The 16,230-nt window shown below is 36.9% G+C and overlaps 1 pseudogene; it reads right to left on the bottom strand.

The window, feature by feature from the left end:
* Positions 1–1,591: 1,591 nt before the first annotated feature.
* LOC104675074 lies at positions 1,592–1,729 on the bottom strand (annotated as a pseudogene).
* Between the last annotated feature and the right edge of the window lie 14,501 nt (positions 1,730–16,230).

The raw sequence follows: 16,230 nt of genomic DNA, 5'->3' as shown, positions 1-16,230 counted from the left end.
TTGTGTTTATTAAGTCAGAGAAAAGAACTTTAAGAAGGAAGTAAAACTCATAAATGTAAGAAATGTATTTAACATGTTTGAAGGTGTGTAGCTAAGACTTAATACAACCAAATATTATTCAAAGGTACTTAAATAGCTGCTGAAATCTGTTAGATTTATAAGTAGATGGTATGATTGGTAATCTAAATTTCTAAGCTTAAGGAAGAATCAGGATTTCTTAACCTTTTTATTTTAATAAATTTAACAGTAATGTTTAAACTAAAACTAAACTTCCAATCAATATTTTCTGGGAATAAAATAACATATTCATAACAAGTATTTAAAATATATTTAGATAACTTTCCCAGATAAATGCAGAATCTTGGTTTTCAATAATCATTAAAGCTGGGGTAAGGTTGAAATCATCTTATGAACATGTAGGTACCTGAATAGAAGGCCACAGTAGTTTCGTAATGAGAAGTCCACTTTCTGCTAGGAGATGAGTCAATCAATTCTAGCATGCTTAGTCAAATCTTCCTTAAAATGAGTTTGGGTTCATTGTGATGCAAAGGTATACTGTAATCATAGCCTCAAATTTTATAACACAAAGGAAGAATGCAACCTCTTTGTCCTGGAGAAACAATTCAAATTAGCTCTTACAAAATAGCCACCTCCACTCTTAAACCATGAAAATAACATAGACTATTAATGAAGACCAACTCAAAAGTCTACTATTCAATTCAATGAATTAATGAATTAGTTTCTGTCATAAAACTATTAGCCATTACAGTTAAAGGTGAGGTCTTTTCAAAAGGATGACACTGGTTTTAATATATAGCCATGCACTGCAGAATGTTTTGGCCAATGACAGACTGCATAGATGATGGTGGTGCCATAAGATTACTATATCATATACCTTTTTAATATAATATTGTACTTATTTTATTGCTACATTAGAAGTGAAAATAAACTGTGAGAACCTGCAAAAATGTGCAACCTCATGAAGATTATGTAGTAATGGAGGTGCCCACTGTAGAAGGTTAAAATTGCCTTATCTTGTAGGAGGTACAAGGACTATACACACAAAGGGCATCAATGGTAAGATTATTGACAGCATCTGCCATCTGGAATTTATGCATCAATGGGAAGTTTAAAAGTAAGTTTAAGGGCTGGGAGCTGTGGCTTACACCTGTAATACCAGCACTTTGAGGTCATCAGGTCAGGAGTTTGAGACCAACCTGGCCAACATGGCAAAACCCCGTCTCTACTAAAACTACAAAAATTAACTGGGCGTGGTGGTGGGCACCTGTAGTCCCACCTACTTGGGAGGCTGAGGCAGGAGAATCACTTGAACCTGGGAGGCGGAGACTGTAGTGAGCTGAGATCGCACCACTGTACTCTAGTCTGGGTGACAGAGCGAGATTCCATCTCAAAAAAGAAAACAAAACAAAAAAGTAAGCTTAAGGAAACATTGGCCACTTCTGACCTCTTAGCCAAGGTGTACAGATGAGAAGACAATGGAAAATGTCTAACATTTCTACAAACGCACTGGTTTACAAAACCGACACTCTCAAACGATGTTGAAATTTGCCCGTGGGAGGAGATCCCTATTTTAGAATGTTTGAATACATTGATTCTCCTGCTGGATAGTTTCCTTTGACAGAAGAGTATTTTTTTCTTTGTTTTTAATTTTCTTCAGTTTTTCCCTGTCAAACTTCCCCACTTTTGACATGTTTGGCTTATCACTCATCTTGACTAAGGAAAACCTGTGGCTCACTCTGGACTAGATAGTAGCACCATATTCTTACTGTGTTTTTTCTATGGTTAGATAGACAAATAGCATTGTGTTCCAATTGCCTACTGTATTCAGTGCAGGTTGGTGGCCCAGGAGCAATAACCTGGGTTCATAGTAGAATATGCCATCTAGGTTTGCATAAATGCACTCTATGATTTTCACACAATGATGAAATCATCTAATAACACATTTCTCAGAATGTGTCCACATCATTAAGCAACACGAGACTGTAATTGTTTTGTGTCTGGCTGCTATATATGACAACATCAGCAGTTGAACAAGGCTGGTTTTCATTGTAATCATAAAAGTAATCAAAAAGTAACATTTGTAAATTTAAAAGAAAAAAGCTTATATTTTCTACAGAAGGAAGATTTACATCCAAAATTGTTTTTAAATAAGTTACAAGTTTAAAGAAATGGGCATAATTAGGTTTCAGATGGATCCCTTTTGCATCTCAACCCAGGAGCAGAGAAGATTACAGTTGAGAAAATCTTGGGCTAGTTGTTATTTTGTGTGCAGTTTTCTTAGGGTTTTCTTAGGTCTTTTACTTAAAGCCTTAAGACATTACATAACAATGAGCTTGGAAATCGTGTTTTTCTCTTTAATATATGATTAAATATGTTTATTATTTAATAATAAGTACCTAGTTTGCAGTTGTGGAGTCTATAATTCAGTTCTGCAATGACATTGGTGGGAGTATTAAGTAATGAGTGCAGAGAATTGAACAAATGTAACACAACTATTAACTTTCATTCTGAAACTTCAGATCTTTTATAAATTACATCGTCATCACTAGTCACCTACAAAGTTAAAAATCTGTTCTATAGTAAGAGACACAATTGAAGAGACTTTCTGAAGGTCACCAAAGACTGAGGTTTTTATTATCCAAGAGGCCAGAATTACAAATATTTGAACATGGATGCCTACTTTGAACTCAAATGAAGAAAGGTTTACTCTTTGGGAAGAATCTGGAGATCAATTCCCAAATGTAGGGATGACTTCTATTTACTCATGGGATGAGGATAGAATGTAAACATATGTTTAAGCATGAAATGGATTGGAGTTACCTTAAGAGCAAGGTGTTATGCTACTTAGGAGACACAAAACAATATGATGAGTCAGGCTGTAGTATGTATTTGGAAGACAGAGTGGTGAGTTGCGGGGGGAGAGAGAGAGAGATAATGAGAGTTAGACAAAAAGAGAGATATAAAGAGAATGAGAAAATAACATTCTCTATAATTATGCCAAATTATTGACATATGTTCTTAAAAAATAAATTCACAGATCACAGTTATAGAAAAATGCATTGCTGTATTTTTATCCAAGCATTCATTATATAAGGATAGAAGACTGTGCATTTAATTATATGAATAGCACTTAATGTCATGTAATCTTGTTTGAAGACTTATTTATTTGATCTCCTTTAGACAAAGTGACAATTCAATTTGCTTTAGCTTTGTTAGAAAACCCCTCATCTTCTAATTATATCTGTTGGTGCATGAGTAGACACAGAGCAACAGATAACACACTGACAACTTGCAGACCTAGGGGCGAATATCTGTTATCACCACTTGTGGAGTTTAGACCAAACATTAGTGAAATTGATGTGTTTTTCTAGGGAAGAAGTAGCAGAAAATACTTTTTAGAAGAAAGAACTTGTCTTCTAAAATATAGGAAGCTATTCAAAGAGAAATATATTTAGACTAAAATTAATTAAAACAGATGCATAATGAAATAACTTAAAATAAGCAATAGAAATATGCTCCTCATGAAGGATAAAGTTCCTAGCTTTGTATGTGAGCAAAATGTACCTTCTTGAAAATTTTTCTAGGAGAAATGAGAGCCAAATTTTCAGCACTGGCAGAGAATTTTAATTATCAGAGCAAGCTGAAGAATTAATGGACATAGCTCTAGAATGTGAGTAAAATAAATCATGTTCCCCAATAACCAATTTCTACTTAATTTTCTGCTGGAAGTGAATAGTCCTGAAATTCTGATTACTCTTATTTTAGTGATGTCCAGTGTCCCTGCATTAATTTAGGGGTATCAGTCATTGTTGTATTCAAAACAACAAATACGTCTAAATTCAATGAATCACCAAGAATGACATAATTTATAGTGAATATAAAAATCTGCATCAAAGTTTGCTCAAACAATAAAGATTCATGACTGTGAGATATAAACTGTGGATAATAAATTTGTGACTTGAAGTTTTCATATAATACTGTGGAAAAAGGTGTATCAAACATTTAAAAAATGAGTGTATGCTGGTGTTCTTATATAAGGAGAGAAATCAAAAATCCTTTATTTCTTCATAAAACAAAGAACTTTTATCCTATAGTGCCTGTGACCTGAACCTCAAAAAAGAAATGAACATTACCTCCCCCTGTTTCCCATCCCTGCAATCAACTTTTTTTTTTCTGCCAAGGAGAAAATCTGTTGTCAAATTACCCTATTGTCCTGAGCAGTGGACAAATAACAGAAAAGCTTTGAACCCATAAAACATGTTTCATCCGCAAAGTACAAAACACTTCAAAAAAGAATAACTCATACATTCACATAATCACCAAATCTCCTCTTCTTGCTGGGGTGGTGATGGGGTTAGGGTAAAATGTTGTAATTAAGTGTTCTACTATACTCAGGGAAAAAAATTAAACTTAGAAAAGTAAATATTCTCAGATAAGGAAGGATTGAAAATATCACAGATGACTCAATGGGACTCAAAGCTTATTAAACTCAGTGATGAGCAAGTGGTTGAATGTGGATTTAGAAGAAATGGGAGTACACTAGGATTGGGACTGGGAAAGGAGCCTCAAATGACTCTGAAGATTGCACAAATGCCTCATTTCAGTTGTGCACTGGAGATGCTTCTTGGCCTCATCTTAGTGTCAGCAATCCTACTACTAGGGCAGTAGTCCTGCCTGATCTGATGTAGCACTGCTGACTACCCTTGGCTATGTGCTTCTCATTCTCTCTCTCTCTCTCTCTCTCTCTCCCCCCGCCGGCTACCGTATGTGTGTGTGTGTGTGTGTGTGTGTGTGTGTGTTTAGGGGTGGGTAGTGGTAGTGGTGATGTTGGATTTGATTGGGTCCAGACTGGGAGGAAATCCTGGGATATGGTAGGCATTGGCCAGGGGTGCCAAATGTCTAGGCCGCACCAGCAGTTACCAGGCCTTCCAGGTGCTCTGCTAAGCACATGACTTACTGTATCTCCTTTAGTCCTTACACACCCTTTAAATATGTATTATATAACAGAAGAACTTTGCAGAGGCCATATGTATTTCAGGGTCAGGGTCTATGATTTGGACTCAGTCCAGTGTGACTCCAAAGGCAGTGCTCTCTATTCCGTGGTGGGATTTATCCATCTCATTTGTTAATTCAGAGAGTTCAGTTCCACAGCACTAGGTCTATTCTAAGACAGGGCAGTCTCATACATTTGGCAATGGAAAAGAAAATTTAGTATCTTATGATTCCCAAGTCATGATTCAGAAAACTATAGTGTAGATACTAAACATGAACAGGTCATTGTGACTACTTTATTGTGATAATATTCAAATATATGACATTTTCTTTGGTGATTTTTTTGCATTTTTAATGGATTTATAGGGAACCCTATTTGTTCCCTATCCAATAAGCATTCCAACCCCTTTTTCTTTCTAGTAGAATTTCAATTTTATTTAGGTATCAACCCTTTTCCAGTCAACCTCTTTGACTCAGAGGATGCTAAATCCAAGCTTAACTTCAGATGTGGTTTCTGATTGATTTGCTGGTGGTAATCCCATCCCCACTAGCAACAATTGGTCTAGGAACCCAAACTTGAGCTAATCAGTTAACGAAAACTACATTGTATTCTTAGTCCAGGCAAGGGTAATGATGTAAATTGGCCCAGTTCGTTTGAAAGGAAGAGCTTCAATTGCATAATTGCGGAAGTCGCTCTTCTCTTTCTCTGGATGCTGCTATATTGTCACTGGCCTCCATCCAACAATCTAAAATGAACACAAAATTTCAGTTAAACAGAAGAAACAAGTCCGGGAGCCCTGTTGTACATCCTGATGACTATGGTTAATAACAATATATTGTATACTTAAAAACTGGTGAGTAGATTTTAAGTATTCTCACCACATAAAACATGACAGGTGTGTGAGGTAATGCACAAGTTGAATAGCTTGATTAGCGATTCAACAATGTATACATATAACAAAGCACCATATTGTATACCATAAATATATGTAATATACAATGTACTGTACACCATAAATATATACTTTATATATGTATACAAATATATATTCAACACTGTGTACATACATAAAAGCACCATATTGTATACCATAAATATATATATATATTATATATAATATAAACATGTATATTATATATAATGCTTTGATGATGTATACATTGTTGCTTTGTTATATGTATACAATGTTGAATCACTACATCAAGCTATTTAACATGTGCATTACCTCACACACCTGTCATGTTTTTGTGTGGTGAGAACACTTAAAATCTACTCACCAGTTTTCAAGTATATATAGTATATATTATATAATATATAGTGTGTATATATATATTTTTTCTACCTGTCAATTTAAAAAATCAAACCTAGCTGATGCAGTGAAAGGCAGGTCAGGGAGAAGAAGACAACCTGGGCTTTTTATAGTCTCACCGAGTCACTGAATCAGCAAAATCTGGGCTGTCTGTTTTTTTATGAGACAATAAATGTGTTTACTGTCTAAATCAATTTAAGTCTGAGTTTACTTTTACTTTCAGGAATGAGCTTCCAAGATGATGAGAGAATCGTTCATTTTTTTTCATCAAACTATGAATACCAATATTATCGGGTTAATCATAACATTAGTTGGAATTTGGAACATAACCATTTTAAAAGCATAAATATAAATATTTATGTAGCCTTTTTACATACATTTGTGTATAAATATGTACATATATAGAAATATACATAATATACATTGGAGTTAATTATGCTTCTACATTCATTTTTGTATAGGTAGGGCATATGTTATTAATCAATGTTTTATATTTTAAGCTCTTAGCATGTAGAAACTATAGTTCTAATTATTTGTTCTCTAAGATTCCCACTATAGTCTTTTTGGTGATAATTAATGCATTCTGAAATAGAGGGTCTCAATTAGCCATTCTGACAATCTATTCAGTTCTCAGGAGTCAATAATCTGAGTTTAGACTGAATTGTACAAAATATGAATGAGAAGAGTAAATTATAAATTTTGAGGTTAAGTCTAAGTCATGTTCTACTAGAAGGTCCAAAACCAAAAGCAAAGGGGAAGAAATGCAATGTGTTTGAAAATCAGTGAGGGTTGTTTTTGTCTTTCATTTGCCGTAAATGTCCTTGTTTGAATTATGGTAAGATCCTGTGAGTTTGATCTGGTCATCTCAACTTCCTGTCCAACAGCACTTTCTGCTTATCCCAAAGAAATATTCAAAAGGGAAGCAGGAGGTTTCTAAGGTGAAAACCAAAATGTCTTTCAGTTTCCTTGTGTAGTTTGAAGCAGCAAATTCATGTAAGTGTATTCAGAAGATCTTTTTTGATAATTTGGAGGCCATGCTTTGTAAATGATAAGCAATAATTTTTAAAACATATTTAAAAACATCCAAATCAAATCTACATAAATAAAAGGCTAATAGTTACCAGGCAAAAAAAGGCCCCTCACCATTTGGCAAAAATTACTTTAATATTTGTGGAGCCCCTGATGCCCCAAGAGTCGGTATTCCAAAGTTGGATAATGGCTGTACTAAGGCCGAATCACATTCAACTTAGGGAATTCTAAAAATTAAGAGCCTGGAGCCACTAGAAGTTCCTAAATACAGAGTTTGAAAAGGACTAGAATTTAATAACGTCCATGAATTGCACGAGTTTGTTGCAAGATGGATAAGGAGGATATCATACATGTGTATAACATAGGTAGATACACTACCAAGCCATGGGGTAGTTTTGATATTATACCAATTGGTGAACTCCAGGGAATATTTTTTAAAAATCCTACTATATTAAAAGTGGACTTAAATTACTACATTGACTTCCTTACTCCACCTTATACAATGTATTACTTTTCATTTCTGCATCATATGGATTCGTGGTGGAAACAAAATTTGATGCAGCGCTGCCCTTAAGGCAGACAATCAAATTAAAATGAAACTGGGTACTTTGCTAAGTACCCACTAGCAAAAGGGTCTTAATAATTTGCTGTTACCACTCTGGAAAACAATTACTTTACCAGCTGACTAGTTGTTTTAGCAGGAAAAGTCCAGTTTAATGTTATAAAAATTGAACAAAGGCAATACGTTTGCATTACATGATATTAATGATAGGTATATTCATCCTGCTTTCCCCTAGATGTAGCCATATTAAGCTAAATTTCTCCGATATAACTGTAAATTTTAATATCTTACCAAGCCAAGCATGAAAAATTATTTCAGTTGGTTATTAGAAATACTTAGGGGCTCTTAGAATTGCTCAGCTAAAGTACCAGTTGGTATTTACTTGTTCTTGTTTCAGAATTTTGTAATATTTCTGACATTTATCCCACCATTTATTTGTGAGTGGTGAGAAATTAGTATATCTAAATGTTAGTTCTTGTGGTAAAATGTATTTATAATTTAATTATTTGAGGTGGAACAAAACACTAATTTGGAGTTTGGAAAGCTTTGGAATATCAGAAAAACTTGCAAATCTACATTTTTCTTATCTCTAGAAAATAATGAAAGGTCCTCATTGTATAGAACCTGTTTGACAGTAATGCGGTGATGTATTTGAAAACAATTTTTAAAAATGCAATGTGCTATATACTATTGTAGGATTTTATTTACATACTTGAGAACTTGCATGATCTATCAGTTTGAATGCTTTCAGCTGCAAGTAATAGACTCTGCAATTTCAAATGGCTTAAACATAAGGACATTTATTACCTTAATTAACAAGTCCATGAGTAGGGTAGCTACAGGGTTTGCTAACTCAGCGGTTAAATGGCATGCTCATGGATCCGTTGAAAAGGAACTTTCCTTTTATAAAATCTTCCTACTCTTAGCTGGCTAGCCGACTCGCCTCGTGGTCAAATATAGCTGCATCTTTCTAGGACTTTGATGCCTTATACAAGACTTACCTTGAGTCTCTTTGAAGAATCTATGAAGCCATTCCCTGAAATCTTAATCTCCTTGCCAACAGAATTCTCTTCATGTATGCCCCCTTCTTAAGTTAACCACTGTCAAGAAACACTGGATTGAAATGGTTGGTTTAGACTCAACGGGTCCCTCCTTTCTTCCCTTCTGGCTCAGGACTGGGAATGGGGAGTCAGTCTTTACTGACTGTGCACAGCAGTACTGAGACCCAGGTTGGGGCAAGGAAGAAAGAGAGGTGCTGACCCTTGTGTAGTGACCAACAATTGTTGCTAAAAATGGCCTTAGATACAATCGGTTCTGTGTATGTTAGGGTACTTTATATTTTTAGCCAAACAAAACCCCTACCTAAATTGGCTTGATTAACAAAGGAGTTTTATTAGCTTAATAACAGAAAAGTTCAGAGTTCCAACTGATATCAGGCATAATTATATGCAGATGTTGAGGTGGTACTCTCATGGTTTCAGTCCCTTTTTCTATGAGCCTCTGGATTATGTCCCGTTCTGTAGATTGGCTTCATCATTGTCTTCAGTCTGGCTTTTTGGCAGCAGCATTGACAGCAGTGGTTTCAATTTTATAGCCTTATACCATGTTATCTAGAGGAAAAGAGAACTTCCAGTCATTGTAGAAAACAGAAGTTTAGATCCCAGGCACTCTAGCAAATGCATGGCCCACTGGTTCTAACTGGGGTCTGTACTCATTCTTAAACCAATAGCTGTGACTAGGGGGTGAAATCTGCTCATTTACCTAACTTGGCAAGGGCCCAACCCTGGAGTTTAGGCAGAGTCTGTATATCTAGACCTCAACACAGATAATGGGGTTGGTTGGTTCATTGGTTAATTCCTCAGTCACAAGGAGACAAGGGAAATGGATGACAGGGAGGCTATCAGAGTACGTCCAATGTGTAGTTAAATTACAGATAGCAAAGTCGACACACATAGACATCAAAATGGCTTGTACCAGCACATGTTGATTATAGACAGTGCCAAAATGTAGGATTTCTAACTCTCAAGGAGATGCTTCTTCCACTATGCCACAATTTTTTCCCTTTATCCTTGAATATTATCTCTCATCATAGTCTATTTATTTGTTTACTTATTTATTGCAGTCTTTATGAACATTTCTATTGGAGACTATTTTCAATATTTGCACATTACATATATTTTCTTAGAGCTGGAAGAGTTTTGGCTCCCCATGAATTGAGTTTTCCAGATGTAAACATTGTTTCAGATCTGCTTTGTGCAGAATATGCTTTGTGGTATTCTTCTCAATTTGATGTACTTCAGGAAATATAAAAGAAAGTTGTGGTTTAACTCTTTTCCTATTGAAATAAACCCCTTCAAGACTCCCAACTATAACAAATCAGAGTATATATATTTTATTATATTCACAAATGTCTTTATGAATGAAGCTGCAGTTAATAATCTCAAATTAATGCTTATACAGTGGTTTATAAAAATGATTATCATAATTTACAATCTGTTTGACATTTGTTCTACATTGTAACTGTAAGGTATATTCTGTTGCTTGACAGCTTGATTTGCAGAGGAAGACATTACATGTGAAGAAAATCTCATTTAGCTTCTTCCTTTGGTCTTAACTATTTGCTTAGAAAACCTGTGGGTAAATATCTAGCTATGATTCAGTTCAGACCAGCAGTTCTGTCATTTAAAATAAATTTCTACAGTGTGTTTGAGAGAAAATCCAGCACATTGAAGAGTATTACTTATCACGGTAAGGACAGTGTGATTTTATTATTTAATAAGAGTCAATACAAAAACTGGATTTTGGACTTGGCATGTTTGGAATAAACTAAATATTGTGACAAGCCTGTGAATCTTTGTCAGGGGAACCTGGATTTTGGTCTCAGTGAGCTACAAGTACACTTTGAAGCCACAGGCAAGTAGCTCATTTGTCACATAAAGAGATGGCAAGGGGCTGCTGGTTGTCACATACTTTTCATAGCATAAACTTTTAAACAAAGAAAACTTTACGTGGAAGCCATTGCATAAACAAATGCAAAAATTGTTCCAGTTGAATCAATGGAAAGTTCAAAACTCGGCCAGAACCCTGTTCCACTTTTCTGCGTTCCTTCTCCTCCTCCAGCTGCAACTGAAGTGCCTCAGCAGAACCCAGGACTCCACAAACTGGATTTTAACAAATGGTAGAAATAGATGATTTATTTTAGAAACATTATCTGAGCATCTACTAGGTGCCACTAAGTGGGGATACAACAGGAAGAAAATAAACCAAAACAAAATTGCAGCTCTCCTGGAGCTTATATTCTGAGAGGAAATGACCAAAAAGGCGAATAAATAAACAAACAAAATATTTTTGAAAAGTGATGAATGGAGTGCCACAGTGGCATTTTTGGTGGGCCTGGGGACTTCGCTGTTCAATGAGGGCAGACAGGAAGGTATCACTGAGTAGGTGACTTTCAAGCTGGCTCCTAAAAGATCTAAAGGGAGGAGCAAGCTGACTTGTTCCAGGAATAAAAGAAAGGCCAATGTGGCTGGAGTGTGAGGAGGGGGATGTGCCATGTCAGCGCCAGGCTTTATATCATGTTGAAGTTTGAATTCTATAATAAAAACAATGAGAATTTGATTATTCCAAAGAGGGAATGATAAGATCTGACAGTCATTAAAATGCTTCCTCTGGTTGCTGATTGGAGGAAGGAAAGAGAGAAACCAGTTAAGAGAGTTTCCCAGGGGTCCAGTAAGAGCTGATGCTGATTTGCACGAGGGTGATGACAGTGTAGATGCAAAGAAAAGGGGGAAAAATAAAGTATATTTTGTAAATTGATTCAACAAGACTTCCTGATGGAGTAAATATGTGGAATGAGGGACTGAAGAGGAAACCTAGTTTTATATTTGAGACACTGGGTAAATGGGGTGACTTTACTGAAATGATTGGGATTTGGGGAGAAAGAGGCTGTAGTTCCTGGAAATAAACAGTTTTGTTTCAGATTTATAAAGTTTGAGTTACCTTTTAGACATCTAAGTGGAGATGTCAAGTGGGCAATTTGATATATAAATCAGTGGAAAGTTCGGGGTGATATAAATTTTAGAGTCATTGACATGCAGATGATATTTAACGCAAATGGAGGGGATGAGATCACCTAGGGAGAAGGAGTGGAGATAGAGAAAAGGAAAGTGTTGAGACCTGAGATGTAAGGCACTTTAACATTTAGACCTCTCTAAGAAAATCTCTCAGGTCTTTCTTAGTGCAAAGAGATCTAATTATAATTGTAAGAAATGTTAAATCTCCTTTACTGTATTTATTAAGCTCTTCCCACCTGCAACATTCTGTTATTGCCTCAGACTTTGTTTCTCTGTCTTTTGCTTCTTTCTTTCTTTCCTCTTAATTGGAAATATGTGAAAGTCACTGCTTAGCATGACATCATAGATCTATTTGTTACATATATTGTGATAGTAAGTTGGCATCTTCTTTTGTTGAAGTTATGGGCTAGTGGCTCTTAGTTATGGGACTAAATGGCTTTCAGCTGCTGACTGTCAAGCATTTACATGAATGTTGATTTGCGGCCCATGGAGAACTCACCAACATCCAGGACTCATCTTGGATACTGGAAACAACAGAATAAACCCTGTTTGGATAGTCACTTCTGAGGAGTCAACACTCAAAATCATGCCTCCATTTTCTGTGCCAGTTGAGATGCCCATTGGTGAGTATTTTATCCTCTAATGGGGAATTAGGTATGTAGCCTACTGGGCAGAAATAAATTTTACCTCTGTGTGCCAAAGGGGGTGGGCTAATTCATAAACTATAGTAGGCTGGGCTATCTATTGTCAAAAAGACATGATATTCTATGAAGATTCTTACTCATGGCTTTCAGGCTTGTTCAGTTGAAAACAGTACCGTAAGCATAAACCATTGTAAACAGAAGTTGTCTATGCTGACACTCACTCAAATCCAAAGATTTCCCTCACACCAATTTCAATTAATTAAAAAATTCTGAGGATTCTACCTTTAAGATCTGTTTCAGCTCTAATGGTATCTCCTCTTTTCCATGGCCATTAATCCTATCTATCCACTGTGATGTTTCCTCAGTACTAGTCATCTGTTGTTTACTGTATTGGTTAGTTGTTACCACAGTAATATTGTGCAACAAAGTATCTCAAATATCAGTGTCTTACAACAGCAGATTTATTCTTAGGTAGGTGAGTGGTTAGAGCCTGTCATTTCTGATGATTGATGGTTCCACCATCTATTTGCATCCTTTATTTATTTATTTTTTTTTTATTTTATTTTTTATTTTTATTTTTTATTTTTTATTTATTTTTTTGAGATGGAGTCTCGCTCTGCCGCCCAGGCTGGAGTGCAGTGGCCGGATCTCAGCTCACTGCAAGCTCCGCCTCCCGGGTTTACGCCATTCTCCTGCCTCAGCCTCCCGAGTAGCTGGGACTACAGGCGCCCGCCACCTTGCCCGGCTAGTTTTTTGTATTTTTTTTTAGTAGAGACGGGGTTTCACCGTGTTAGCCAGGATGGTCTCGATCTCCTGACCTCGTGATCCGCCCGCCTCGGCCTCCCAAAGTGCTGGGATTACAGGCTTGAGCCACCGCGCCCGGCTGCATCCTTTATTTATAATGGTCCTTTGATGCCCTGGTTAATACACCATTCTACTTTTTTCAGACCCATAGGTTATTTGGTTTGAAAACGTTTCTCATCTCCTTGATTATGGGGATTAGTTCAGAGATGGTCATGCATGCTGTGTAATGAATCTTAGGCCTGGGCTGTGATTAGCAGAGGAGAATCCTCCCTTCCCTCAGACAATGTGGGGCGATGTGGCATGTGCCCAGAAGAAGAGTGCATTGTGTTTTCAAATGAGGGATAGCTTGGACCTGCTGGGTGACCCCTTGTGAAGTCTAAAGAAGTAACTGGAAGACAGGAAGGCAGAGAGGAGAGACAGAAAGAGCAGCTTCCTGATGGCCTCATTTGTTTAAACCTTGCCTGAAACCAACGGTAGTTCTGAAGCTTTTGGTTAGAGAAGCCATCCATTTATTTATTATTTAAGTCAGTTTGCACTGGGTTTTCCCTCTCTTGAAATTGAAAATATCCTGACTGGTAGAAGATCACAGCATCATCTGCATTTGAGGGAATGCCAGCCCTGTCCTGCAGATACAGACACTTAAGGGCAGAAGGGAAACAAATGTTCATTAAATCCTGGTGCTATGAGGAACTCTCCATACATCACCTCATTTAATCCTCAGGCAATCCTCTGAGGTAAGGATTGTGCTGCCTAGATTTAAAGCAGTGGAATTGAGATTCAGAGACCTTAGGGGAATTCCTAAACTTGACTCTCTCACTCTGTTTCAATGCTACGTGAGGTAACAGAGAAAGCTGCATGTGGAAATGATGCTGCAATTTATAATGCCTGCATTTTAGCCTTTGACTGATCAGTGCCTCATGTTATCCTTATTTTTGTCTCCATCTTTCCTATTGGTTTCTCACTTTAATACATCTAAGCTTCAGTTTACATGCTGCCATATTATTACTGGTCCTTGTAGCCATCCTGAGAAGAATGCAGACATACTGCTTGACACTTAATGTTCCAGCATAAAGGTGTCCACATTCTTGGTGAAGGTGGAGACAAAAGCATATATTTAACAGCTCTGATCAATAAGACATTTGCCAAAATGAGCAGATTGATTTTATTTACACCTGCAGCAATGGGTTCTCTGTACTTCTCCTCCTTTGAGTGCGTACGGTTCAGGGCATTGACACTGACAGCGAACAGAAGCCACATTTAGCAATGGTCGGCTGCATCTGGAGATTTAGCTACTTATAATTAAAAGAGTTGAAAGAGAAACAGTTGAAATCTTGCAGCCAATTCTCTATACTCGTTAAAGAGCATTTCTTACCAGGTGGAAGGTTTACATGTTAACCATGATGTTCTGGAAAGAAACCATTAAATTGATTCTCTAAAAGGAAAGGAGGCTGAGACAGAAGCCGACTTCATCTGTGGAGGTGACACTGCAACAAGCTCATTTGTTCCATGGTCAGTGAGTTCTGGATCAGGAATTCTAGTCCCAGCTTCTGACCATCTGGGTGACTTTGACAAGTCATTTCTCCCCATGACAGCTAAGCATGCTTCTAGGACTTTGATGGTGATATCAATCTGTAAGTTCTTTATGCTTTTTTTTTTTTTTTTTGAGTTGGTTTTTACTATACTCTGCAGCTCACAAATAATAGCCCCAACTTCAACATTGGATTTTTCTCTTCTTACCTTGTTATTCTTCAAAAATCTATACTTTTTCTCCACAGTAACTGTTTTCCCTAACAGCAGATACGGTTTGATCTTTGGTAAATGTAGCCCTCAAAATTCCTGGATTTCCATCTGACTGTGCCGGGACTCTCTCCTGGTCCCATCATCCGTGAGTGGTACTTTGGCCAGAAATGCCAGACAGGCTCCATGTCAACTGTGAATAAATGGCCCTTGGGTTGGGATTTGCAAACCTAGCTATGTCTGGGCTCATTGAGAAGAATGATGTGATTGATTAGCAATATCTGCCATGGCTGCCCCAGAGAAGGAGGAGTGGCACAATACTCTTTACAAGTCCTTGAAATGGGGTGTTAATACCTGATATGTGTAAGTGTTAGGCATGGATGCAGAAGATACAGGGCAATACTTTTTACCTTGACTTAGGCAGTTCTTTGCTTCTCAAGCTGTGGCTGCTACATTGGCGAGATGGATGAGGAGACGTTCTGAAAGCAATGAAGCTGGGAGTCGTTTCTCAGATCCTGGATAGCACAGTATAAGCCTCAAGGTGAAGAGAGCTTGCAAAGCAATCCCAGGCAGGGTCCTGAGGCAGGGCTTCTCAGTGTGTGCACTTAGCCTCTGGAGTCAACTTCATCTAGATATCTGGCTGCAAATCCTCAGAGGGTTAAATACAACTTGGATAATGCCAGACAAAGCCCTTTTTACATGAATCTTACTATGTACAATAACTATAATCTCTGGATAAACTTTTCAAAATTGATTTTTGCCAGGATTGCCAACTATTATCATTCTTTTTTAACCACAATTATGCTTTTTTTAGGGGTAGTTTTTTGAGTGCCTTCTCATCTTGAATAATTGAAGCACTAGGGTTCAGAAAAGCTCTTGTTCAGCTTCTAATTAAAACATGGTAATAGATCGTAATCTTGGAATAATTGAGCTATGTCAAATTAGGCCCCCCAAATTGGTCTACTTATTGGCCATTGAACAAATCATACTCAGAGCCCACATATTTCATGAAATATTCTGTTATGTCTTATCCACTCATTAATATGGAAACATTAAAT

The sequence above is a fragment of the Rhinopithecus roxellana genome, chromosome 3, assembly GCF_007565055.1.
Source record: "Rhinopithecus roxellana isolate Shanxi Qingling chromosome 3, ASM756505v1, whole genome shotgun sequence".
In the NCBI taxonomy this organism is placed as follows: Eukaryota; Metazoa; Chordata; class Mammalia; order Primates; family Cercopithecidae; genus Rhinopithecus; species Rhinopithecus roxellana.
This window is presented reverse-complemented; position numbering and strand designations above follow the sequence as displayed.